Raw genomic sequence first — 12,429 nt, forward strand, 5'->3', positions numbered from 1 at the left:
ATGATCCATGGCACGAAGCCTCAGTGATGATCCATGGCAAGAAGCCTCAGTGATGATCCATGGCACGAAGCCTCCAGTGATGATCCATGGCAAGAAGCCTCCAGTGATGATCCATGGCAAGAAGCCTCCAGTGACGATCCATGGCACAGAGCCTCCAGCGACGGTCTCCAGTCCGGAGCCTCCACTGGAGTGAGGAGACGTATGGGCAGTCTGGTACATGGAGCTGCCACAGGGCTCACCAGGCTGGGGAGACACACAGGAGGATTAGTTCTGGGCGCAGGCACAGGACTCACCAGGCTGGAGAGACATACAGGAGGCCTTGTCCTTGGCAGAGGCACCGGATACACTGGGCCGTGGAGGCGCACTGGAGGTCTCGAGCTAGGAGCCTGCACAACCTGTCCTGGCTGGGTGGTTATCTTCACCCTGCAAATGCGGGGCGCTGGCACAGGACGCACTGGGCTGTGCAGACGTACCGGAGACACAGTGCGCAGAGCCGGTGCAGGATATACTGGGCCGAGGAGGCGCACTAGAGGTCTGGAGAGCATGGCTGGCACAACCCGTCCTGGCTGGATGCTCACCCTAGCCCGGCAGATGCGGGGAGCTGGAATGTAGTGCACCGGGCTAAGAACGCGCACTGGAGACACCGTGCGCTCCACCGCATAACACGGTGCCTGACCAGTACGACGCCCGCCACGGTAAGCACGGGAGTTGGCTCAGGTCTCCAGCCAAACTCCCCGTGTGCCCCCTCCCCAAAAAATGTGGGGGCTGCCTCTCGGGCTTCCTTGCCAGCGGTGTTCCCTCGTAACGTTGCCGCTCTGCTTTCGCTGCCTCCAGTTCCTCCCGTGGACGGCGATACTCCCCAGCCTGCCTCCAGGGTGCCTAACCGTCCAGGATTTCCTCCCAAGTCCATGAATCCTGAACACGCTGCTCCTCCTTACCACGCTGCTTGGTCCGTTGGTGGTGGGAAGTTCTGTCACGGCCGTCTAAAGAACTGGACCAAAGCGCAGTGTTGTGAGCGTACATATTCCTTTATTTAAGTGAATACGCCGACAAAACAATAAACACTACAAAACAAACCGTGAAGCTAAAGGCTATGTGCCATGAACAAAATCAACTTCCCACAAAGACAGGTGGGAAAAAGGGCTACCTAAGTACCTAACTAAAATGTCCATTACTATTAGTAACAGCTGTAGCATGAAAGTGGTGGCCTTTAGAATGGTTCGCTCACGTCTAATCGAATCTCCCTGTCCAAACATTTTCTCTCAATGGAGTTTGAGGGCTCCGTGAGTAAGCCTTTGTGAGTAAGCCTTTGTGTAAATGTTGCTTTGGTAAATGTCTTTGTGTGTGTGCGTGTGTCTGTTAGTCCTTGTGTGTGGATGTGCGTGTGTATCAGGACAGCTCCGGGCCTTGACATTTCTCAGTATATCGGTATGATTCAATCACCCTCACTTGCCCAGGTCGGGCCCCCATCACATGACATGGGCACAGGGCTTCCTTGTGCCCCAGGCCACTAAGAGAGAGGAAAACACGAAAACCAAGTCAGCACTGTGTGAAATGGCTGCCATTACGACTCTATTCTCTATTCTCCACCACAGAAAAGCCTGTGAAAACACCCTGTTCCTCTGTATGTCCAAAGAGAACAGGGACATGGGTGAAGGTCAACCAGAGGGCACTGATGCTAGTATTTACGATTTGGACACATAATGTGATGTTACTAATGTGTTCCAAGGGTAGGATGATGTGGTTTATTGATTTGATCAATGATTGGTGTTTATTGACAGGTGTGTTGCCATGTGGTCGTTGGGTGCAATGTTTAAATTGTTTATGACCATATATGGCCTTACAGTACATTCGGAAAATATTCAAAATATTCACTTTTTCCACATTTTGTTACGTTACAGCCTTGTTCTAAAATTGATAGAATAGTTTTTTTCCTCATCAATCTACACACAATAACCCATAATGACAAAGCAAAAACAGGTTTAGAAGTGTATGCAAACGTATTAAAAATAAAACCTGAAACATCACATTTACAAAAACTACCGTTCAAAAGTTTGGGGTCACTTAGAAATGTCCTTGTTTTCCATGAAAACATACATGAAATGAGTTGTAAAATGAATAGGAAATATAGTCAAGACGTTGACAAGGTTATAAATAATGATTTTTAATTGAAATAACAAACTGTGTCCTTCAAACTTTGCTTTCGTCAAAGAATCCTCCATTTGCAGCAATTACAACCTTGCAGACCTTTGGCATTCTAGTTGTCAATTTGTTGAGGTAATCTAAAGAGATTTCACCCTATGCTTCCTGAAGCACCTCCCACAAGTTGGATTGGCTTGATGGGCACTTCCTACGTACCATATGGTCAAGCTGCTCCCACAACAGCTCAATAGGGTTGAGATCCGGTGACTGTACTGGCCACTCCATTATAGACAGAATACCAGCTGACTTCTATAAATAGTTCTTACATAGTTTGGAGCTGTGCTTTGGGTCATTGTCTTGTTGTAGGAGGAAATTGGCTCCAATTAAGCGCTGTCCACAGGGTACGGCATGGTGTTTCAAAATACAGTGACAGCCTTCCTTCTTCAAGATTCCTTTTACCCTGTACAAATCTCCCACTTACCACCACCAAAACACCCCCAGACCATCACATTGCCTCCACCATGCTTGACAGATGGCGTCAAGCACTCTTCCAGCATCTTTTAATTTTTTCTGCTTCTCACGAATGTTCTTCTTTGTGATCCGAACACCTCAAACTTAGATTCGTCTGTCCATAACACTTCTTTCCAATCTTCCTCTGTCTGTGTTCTTAATTTTTATTTTTATTGGCCACTCTGAGATATGGCTTTTTCTTTGCAACTCTGCCTAGAAGGCCAGCATCCCGGAGTCGCCTCTTCACTGTTGATTTTGAGACTGGTGTTTTGCAGGTACTATTTAATGAAGCTGCCAGTTGAGGACTTGTAAGGTGTCTGTTTCTCAAACTAGACACTCTAATGTACTTGTCCTCTTGCTCAGTTGTGCACCAGGGCCTCCCATTCCTCTTTCTATTCTGGTTAGAGCAAGTTTGCGCTGTTCTGTGAAGGGAGTAGGACACAGCGTTGTACGAGATCTTCAGTTTCTTGACAATTTCTCGCATGGAATAGCCTTCATTTCTTAGAACAAGAATAGACTGATGAGTTTCAGAAGACAGGTCTTTGTTTCTGGCCATTTTGAGCCTGTAATCGAACCCACAAATGCTGATGCTCCAAATACTCAACTAGTCTAAAGAAGGCCAGTTTTATTGCATCTTTAATCAGAACAACTGTTTTCAGCTGTGCTAACATAATTGCAAAGGGGTTTTCTAATGATCAATTAGCCTTTTAAAATTATAAACTTGGAATAGCTAACACAACGTACCATTGGAACACAGGAGTGATGGTTGCTGATAATGGGCCTCTGCAAGCCTATGTAGATATTCCATTAAAAATCTGCCGTTTCCAGCTACAATAGTCATCTACAACATTAACACTGTATTTCTGATCAATTTCATGTTATTTGAATAGCCAAAAATGMGATTTTCTTTGAAAAACAAGGACATTTCTAAGTGACCCCAAACTTTTTGAACGGTAGTGTATATATATWTTTTTTTACTACAACCGTCATGCACAGGAGGATTCAGGAGCCTGCGCCTCCCTGCTGCCGCTCTGCTTTTCGTCAGATGGGGGGAGTAGAGGAGGTAGGGGGCACACGATGGTAACTGGGGGGCCGTGCCTTGATTGGGTAACTGATTCATAAAAGACGACAAATGAAAACTGCATAATACATCAATTGTGTGAGTCAGGGGCTGGGCCCAATCCTAAAGGGGACCCAACCACAGGAGCCCACTGTCAATGTTCAAAATACAACAGAGAGCATAATTTTGCCACATAGGATCAATAGTTTCTAAAAACTTACTGTGGATACAATTTTATCACAAGCACATGTAGGCAACTGCCAATATAAAAGAAACACCCACATAGTGTCTTAAAAGGGTGTTTGGCCATCACAAGCTGCCAGAACAGCTTCAATGCGCCTTGGCAGAGTCTACAAGTGGACCTAAACCATGCCAGGAAAATGCACCCCACACCATAACATATTATTTCTATCCCTCACTTACTCAAGTGTTTCCTTTATTTTGGCAGTTACCGGTTGCCTACAGTCGGAAAGGCTGCAATTTGGCCAGCATGCTAGCAAAACATACAATTTGTTTCATTGTGGCCATAGACATATAATCAATCCATAGACGGGCTTTGGATCCCCTAACCCTGGCAATTTGACTCTTGAACTCAAGGGTACACTCGCAAAGGCTGCCAGTCAAGACTTGAATGGGAACTGCCATCTATGGATTACATTTCTATGGTTGGTTGCAGCTGTCTGTTTGCAATCGTGGGAAAAACATTCCATTTGGAAAGCAAATACTTATTGCTGAAAAGAGAGGACTTATCTGTTTTTAGAAAAAATAGAAACAGCAGCACTGTTTTTCAAAGTAAGTCATCTTGACATGGGCTATTTTCAAGATAAGCACATCATCCATCACCGTCAGAAATAGCCAATGGCTTCATCTTCATCATTAGATGAGTGAATGTGCCACTGGAAATGTTATTTAGTAGCCTACTAGTAGCCTATAATATATACAGTACCAGTCAAAAGTTTGGACACCTACTCATTACAGGATTTCTTAATTTTTACTATCTTCTACATTGTAGAATAATAGTGAAGACATCAAAACTATGAAATGACAGCTTTGCATTCTCTCAACCAGCTTCATGAGGTAGTCACCTGGAATGAATTTCAATTAACAGGTGTGCCTTGTAAAAAATGTATTTGTGAAAGTTCTTTCCTTTGGATGGGTTGTGACAAGGTAGGGGTGGTATACAGAAGATATCGCTATTTGGTAAAACACCAAGGCCATATTATGGCAAGAACAGCTCAAATAAGCAAAGAGAAATGACAGTCCATCATTACTTTAAGACATGAAGGTCAGTCAATACGGAAAGTTTCTTCAAGTGCAGTCGCAAAAACCATCAAGCGCTATGATTTAATGAAGGGAAACTTAAATCAGTTTTACCTAATTTCTATCAGCATGTTAAACGCGCAACCAGAGGAGAAAAAAATTCCAGACCAGCTTTACTCCACACACAGAGATGCGTACAAAGCTCTCCCTCGCCCTCCATTTGGCAAATCTGACCATAATTATATCGTCCTGATTCCTGCTTACAAGCAGAAATTAAAGCAGAAAGCACCAGTGACTCTGTCAATAAAAAAGTGGTCAGATGAAGCAGACGCTAAACTAAATCAAATCAAGTTTATTTTATATAGCCCTTCGTACATCAGCTAATATCTCGAAGTGCTGTACAGACACCCAGCCTAAAACCCCAAACAGCAAGCAATGCAGGTGTAGAAGCACGGTGGCTAGGAAAAACTCCCTAGAAAGGCCAAAACCTAGAGAAAACTAGAGAGGAACCAGGCTATGAGGGGTGGCCAGTCCTCTTCTGGCTGTGCGGGTGGAGATTATAACAGAACTATGCCAAGATGTTCAAAATATTCATAAGTGACAAGCATGGTCAAATAATAATCATGAATAATTTTCAGTTGGCTTTTCATAGCCGATCATTAAGAGTTGAAAATAGCAGGTCTGGGACAGGTGGCGGTTCCATAACCGCAGGCAGAACAGTTGAAACTGGAATAGCAGCAAGGCCAGGTGGACTGGGGACAGCAAGGAGTCATCATGCCTGGTAGTCCTGACGTATGGTCCTAGGGCTCAGGTCCTCCGAGAGAGAGAGAAGAAAGAGAGAATTAGAGAGACCAAGATTTTCAAAATGTTCATAAATGACAAGCATGGTCAATAATAATCATGAATAAATATCAGTTGGCTTTTCATAGCCGATCATTAAGAGTTGAAAACAGCAGGTCTGGGACAGGTAGGGTTCCATAACCGCAGGCAGAACAGCTGAAACTGGATAGCAGCAAGGCCAGGCGGACTGGGGACCCCAAGGAGTCATCATGCCGCGTTTGCGTGACGTATGGTCCTAGGGCTCAGGTTCTCCGAGAGAGAAGAAAGAAAGAGAGAACGAGAGAATTAGAGAGAGCATACTTAAATTCACACAGGACACTGGATAAGATAGGAGAAGTACTCCAAGTATAACCAAATGACCCTAGCCCCCGACACATAAACTACTGCAGCATAAATACTGGAGGCTGAGACAGGAGGTCAGGAGACACTGTGGCCCCATCAGAAGAAACCCCCGGACAGGGCCAAACAGGAAGGATATAACCCACCCACTTTGCCAAAGCCACGCCCCCACACCACTAGAGGATACTTCAACCACCAACTTACAATCCTGAGACAAGGCCGAGTATAGCCCACAAAGATCTCCACCACAGCACAAACCAAGGGGGGGCGCCAACCCAGACAGGAAGATCACGTCAGTAACTCAACCCACTCAAGTGACGCACCCCTCCAGGGACGGCATGAAAGAGCACCAGTAAGCCAGTGACTCAGCCCCTGTAATAGGGTTAGGGCAGAGAATCCCAGTGGAGAGAGGGGAACCGGCCAGGCAGAGACAGCAAGGGCGGTTCGTTGCTCCAGAGCCTTTCCGTTCACCTTCACACTCCTGGGCCAGACTACACTCAATCATATGACCTACTGAAGAGATAAGTCTTCAGTAAAGACTTAAAGGTTGAGACCGAGTCTGCGTCTCTCACATGGGTAGGCAACTATTCCATAAAAATTGAGATCTATAGAGAGAAGAGCCTGCCTCCCGCTGTTTGCTTAGAATTCTAGGGACAATTAGGAGGCCTGCGTCTTGTGACCGTAGCGTACGTGTAGGTATGTACGGCAGGACCAACTCGAAAGATAGGTAGGAGCAAGCCCATGTAACGCTTTATAGGTTAACAGTAAAACCTTGAAATCAGCCCTTGCCTTAACAGGAAGCCAGTGTAGGAGGCTAGCACTGGAGTAATATGATCAAATTTCTTGGTTCTAGTCAGGATTCTAGCAGCCGTATTTAGCACTAACTGAAGTTATTTTTAGTGCTTTATCCGGGTAGCCGGAAAGTAGAGCATTGCAGTAGTCTAACCTAGAAGTAACAAATGCATGGATTAATTCTTCTGCATCATTTTTGGACAGAAAATTTCAGATTTTTGCAATGTTACGTAGATGAAAAAAGCTGTCTTGAAACAGTCTTGATATGTTTGTCAAAAGAGATCAGGGTCAAGAGTAACGCCGAGGTCCTTCACAGTTTTATTTGAGACGACTTTACAACCATCAAGATTAATTGTCAGATTTAACAGAAGATCTCTTTGTTTCTTGACCTAGAACAAGCATCTCTGTTTTGTCCGAGTTTAAAAGTAGAAAGTTTGCAGCCATCCACTTCCTTATGTCTGAAACACAGGCTTCTAGCGAGGGCAATTTTGAGGCTTCACCATGTTCATTGAAATGTACAGCTGTGTGTCATCCGCATAGCAGTGAAAGTTAACATTATGTTTTCGAATAACATCCCCAAGAGGTAAAATATATAGTGAAAACAATAGTGGTCCTAAAACGGAACCTTGAGGAACACCGAAATGTACAGTTGATTTGTCAGAGGACAAACCATTCACAGAGACAAACTGATATCTTTCCGACAGGTAAGATCTAAACCAGGCCAGAACTTGTCCGTGTAGACCAATTTGGGTTTTCCAGTCTCTCCAAAAGAATGTGGTGATCGATGGTGTCAAAGGCAGCCATAAGGTCTAGTAGCACGAGGACAGATGCAGAGCCTCTGTCTGACGCCATTAAAAGGTCATTTACACCTTCACAAGTGCAGTCTCAGTGCTATGATGGGGTCTAAAACAGACTGAAGCATTTCGTATACATTGTTTGTCTTCAGGAAGGCAGGCAGTGAGTGCTGCGCAACAGCTTTTTCTAAAATTTTTGAGAGGAATGGAAGATTCGATATAGGCCGATAGTTTTTTATATTTTCCGGGTCAAGGTTGGCTTTTTCAAGAGAGGCTTTATTACTGCCACTTTTAGTGAGTTTGGTACACATCCGGTGGATAGAGAGCCGTTTATTATGTTCAACATATGAGGGCCAAGCACAGGAAGCAGCTCTTTCAGTAGTTTAGTAGGAATAGGATCAGTTATGCAGCTAGAAGGTTTAGAGGCCATTTTATTTTCATCATTGTGTCAAGAGATATAGTACTAAAACACTTGAGTGTCTCCCTTGATCCTAGGTCCTGGCAGAGTTGGGCAGACTCAGGACAATTGAGCTTTGGAGGAATACGCAGATTTAAAGAGGAGTCCATAATTTGCTTTCTAAGATCATGATCTTTTCCTCAAAGAAGTTCATGAATTTATTACTGCTGAAGTGAAAGCCATCCTCTCTTGGGGAATGCTGCTTTTTAGTTAGCTTTGCAACAGTATCAAAAATAAATTTTGGATTGTTCTTATTTTCCTCAATTAAGTTGGAAAAGTAGGATGATCGAGCAGCAGTGAGGGCTCTTCGGTACTGCACGGTACTGTCTTTCAAGCTAGTCGGAAGACTTCCAGTTTGGTGTGGCGCCATTTCCGTTCCAATTTCTGGAAGCTTGCTTCAAAGCTCGGGTATTTTCTGTATACCAGGGAGCTAGTTTCTTATGACAAATGTTTTTCGTTTTTAGGGGTGCAACTGCATCTAGGGTATTGCGCAAGGTTAAATTGAGTTCCTCAGTTAGGTGGTTAACTGATTTTTGTTCTCTGACGTCCTTGGGTAGGCAGAAGGAGTCTGGAAGGGCATCAAGGAATTTTTGTGTTGTCTGAGAATTATAGCCACGACTTTTGATGCTCCTTGGTTGGGTTCTGAGCAGATTATTTTGTTGCGATTGCAAACGTAATAAAATGGTGGTCCGACAGTCCAGGAATTATGAGGAAAAACATTAAGATCTACAACATTTATTCCATGGGACAAAACTAATCCAGAGTATGACTGTGGCAGTGAGTAGGTCCAGGAGACATGTTGGACAAAACCCACTGAGTCGATGATGGCTCCGAAAGACTTTTGGAGTGGGTCTGTGACTTCTCCTATATGAATATTAAAATCACCAAAAATTAGAATATGATCTGCTATGACTACAAGGTCTGATAGGAATTCCGGGAACATCAGAGAGGGAACGCTGTATATGGCCCAGGAGGCCTATAAACAGTGCTAATAAAAAGTGATTGAGTAGGCGCTAGATTTCATGACTAAGAAGCTAAAAGGCGAAAACGTCATTTATATTTTTTTGTAAATTGAAATTTGCTATCGTAAATGTTAGCAACACTCGCGCTTTGCGGGATGCGGGGATATGGTCACTAGTGTAACCAGGAGGTGAGGCCTCATTTAACACAGTAAATTCATCAGGCTTAAGCCATGTTTCAGTCAGGCCAATCACATCAAGATTATGATCAGTGATTAATTAGTTCATTGACTTATACTGCCTTTGAAGTGAGGGATCTACATTAAGTAACCCTATTTTGAGATGTGAGGTATCACGATCTCTTTCAATAATGGCAGGAATGGAGGAGGTCTTTATCCTAATGAGATTGCTAAGGCGAACACCGCCATGTTTAGTTTTTGCCCAACCTATGTCGAGGCAGCAGACACAGTCTCAATGGGGATGGCTGAGCTGACTACACTGACTGTGCTATGGCAGACTCCACTAAGCTGGCTGCTGCCTATTTCATTGTGGAGCTAGTGGAGTTAGAGCCCTATCTATGTTTGTAGATAAGATAGAGCACCCCTCCAGCTAGGATGGAGTCCGTCACTCCTCAGCAGGTCAGGCTTGTCCTGTTTTGTGGGGTGAGTCCCAGAAAGAGGGCCAATTATCTACAAATTCTATTTCTTGGAGGAGGCAAGGAAACAGTTTTCACCAGCGATTGAGTTGTGAGACTCCCTAACTGGAGAGGGCCAGAGACATTACTCGATGCGCACATCTTCTAGCTGATTTACGGCTGAAGCTATGTTGCGCTTGGTGACTCATTTTACATTTACATCTAAGTCATTTAGCAGACGCTCTTATCCAGAGCGACTTACAATTGGTGCATTCACCTTTATGGTCCAGTGGAACAACCACTTTACAATAGTTGCATCTAACTCTTAAGGGGAGGGGGGTTAGAAGGCTTTACTTATCCTATCCTAAGGTATTCCTTAAGAGGTGGGGTTTCAGGTGTCTCCGAGGTGGTGATTGATTCCGCTGACCTGGCGTCGTGGGGGAGTTTGTTCCACCATTGGGGTGCCAGAGCAGCGAACAGTTTTGACTGGGCTGAGCGGAGCTGTACTTCTCAGAGGTAGGAGGCGAGCAGGCCAGAGGTGGTGAACGCATGCCCTTGTTTGGGTGTAGGGCTGATCAGAGCCTGAAGGTACGGAGGTGCCGTTCCCCTCACAGCTCCGTAGGCAACACCATGGTCTTGTAGCGGATGCGAGCTTCAACTGGAAGCCAGTGGAGAGAGCGGAGGAGCGGGTGACTGAGAGAACTTGGAAAGGTTGAACACCAACGGGCTGCGGCGTTCTGGATGAGTTTGTAGCGGTTTAATCGCACAGGCAGGGAGCCCAGCCAAACAGCGAGTTGCAGTAATCCAGACGGGAGATGACAAGTGCCTGGATTAGGACCTGCGCCGCTCCTGTGTGAGGCAGGGTCGTTACTCTGCGAATGTTGTAGAGCATGAACCTACAGGAACGGGTCACCGCCTTGATGTTGGTTGAGAACGACAGGGTGTTGTCCAGGATCACGCCAAGGTTCTTAGCGCTTGGAGGAGGGACCACATGGAGTTGTCAAGCGTGATGGCGAAGATCATGGAACGGGCAGTCCTTCCCCGGAGGAAGAGCAGCTCCGTCTTGCCGAGGTTCAGCTTGAGGTGGTGATCCGTCATCCACACTGAATATGTCTGCCAGACATTCAGAGATGCGATTCGCCACCTGGTTATCAGAAGGGGGAAAGGAGAGATTGATTGTGTGTCGTCTGCTAGCAATGATAGGAGAGACCATGTGAGGATATGACAGAGCCAAGTGACTTGGTGTATAGCGGAGAATAGGAGAGGGCCTAGAACAGAGCCCTGGGGGACACCAGTGGTGAGAGCACGTGGTGCGGAGACAGATTCTCGCCACGCCACCTGGTAGGAGCGACCTGTCAGGTAGGACGCAATCCAAAGCGTGGGCCGCGCCGGAGATCGCCAACTCGGAGAGGGTGGAGAGGAGGATCTGATGGTTCACAGTATCAAAGGCAGCCGATAGTCTAGAAGGATGAGAGCAGAGGAGAGAGAGTTAGCTTTAGCAGTGCGGAGCGCCTCCGTGACACAGAGAAGAGCAGTCTCAGTTGAATGACTAGTCTTGAAACCTGACTGATTTGGATCAAGAAGGTCATTCTGAGAGAGATAGCAGGAGAGCTGGCCAAGGACGGCACGTTCAAGAGTTTTGGAGAGAAAAGAAAGAAGGGATACTGGTCTGTAGTTGTTGACATCAGACATCAGAGTGACCTCTGACTGTTTCATCCTAACATCGTTGGTGCCGACGTGGATAACAATATCTCATACTCTCTACACTCGCAGTTTTAGCTTTAGCCAGCACCATCTTCAGATTAGCCTTAACGTCGGTAGCCCTGCCCCTGGTAAACAGTGTATGATCGCTGGTGATTCGTTATAAGTCTAATACTGCGGGTAATGGAGTCGCCAATGACTAGGGTTTTCAATTGTCAGAGCTAATGGTGGGAGCCTTCGGCGTCTCAGACCCGTAACGGGAGGAGTAGAGACAAGAGAAGACTCGGCCTCAGACTCCGACTCGCTACTCAATGGGGAAACCGGTTGAAAGTTTCTGTCGGCTGAATGAGCGACACCGGTTGAGCATTCCAACAGCATTTTCCTCCAGAAGCCATGAGAAAATTGTCCGGCTGCGGGACAGTGTGGGGGATTTATACTAACGTTTACTATCTACTTACTGGTGGCACAGACGCTTTCACCCTTTCCTACACTGAAATTACCCTTGCCTAACGATGTTCTGAAGCTGGGCTTGCAGCACAGCTATCCTCGCCGTTAGGCGATCATTCTCCTTGATATTATGAGTACAGCGAATGCAGTTAGAAGACATCATGTTAAAGTTACTACTTAGCTTCGGCTGTTGAAGGTGCTGACGAACCATGTCCAGATAAAGCGTCCGGAGTGAAAAAGTTGAATGAGGGAAAAAAGTTGTGATGGAAAAACTAAAATATAAAACGTAAAGTTGTCAGCTAGCAAAGCAAAGCTAGCAAAGTAAAGTTGCAACAAAACGCACAGCAAACTAAACTACAGGACTGTTTTGCTAGCACAGACTGGAATATGTTCCCGGGATTCTTCCGATGGCATTGAGGAATACACCACATCAGTCACTGGCTTCATCAATAAGTGCATTGAGGACTGCGTCCCCACAGTGACTGTACGTACAT

The sequence above is a fragment of the Salvelinus sp. IW2-2015 genome, linkage group LG1 (assembly GCF_002910315.2).
Source record: "Salvelinus sp. IW2-2015 linkage group LG1, ASM291031v2, whole genome shotgun sequence".
NCBI classification, from domain to species: Eukaryota; Metazoa; Chordata; class Actinopteri; order Salmoniformes; family Salmonidae; genus Salvelinus; species Salvelinus sp. IW2-2015.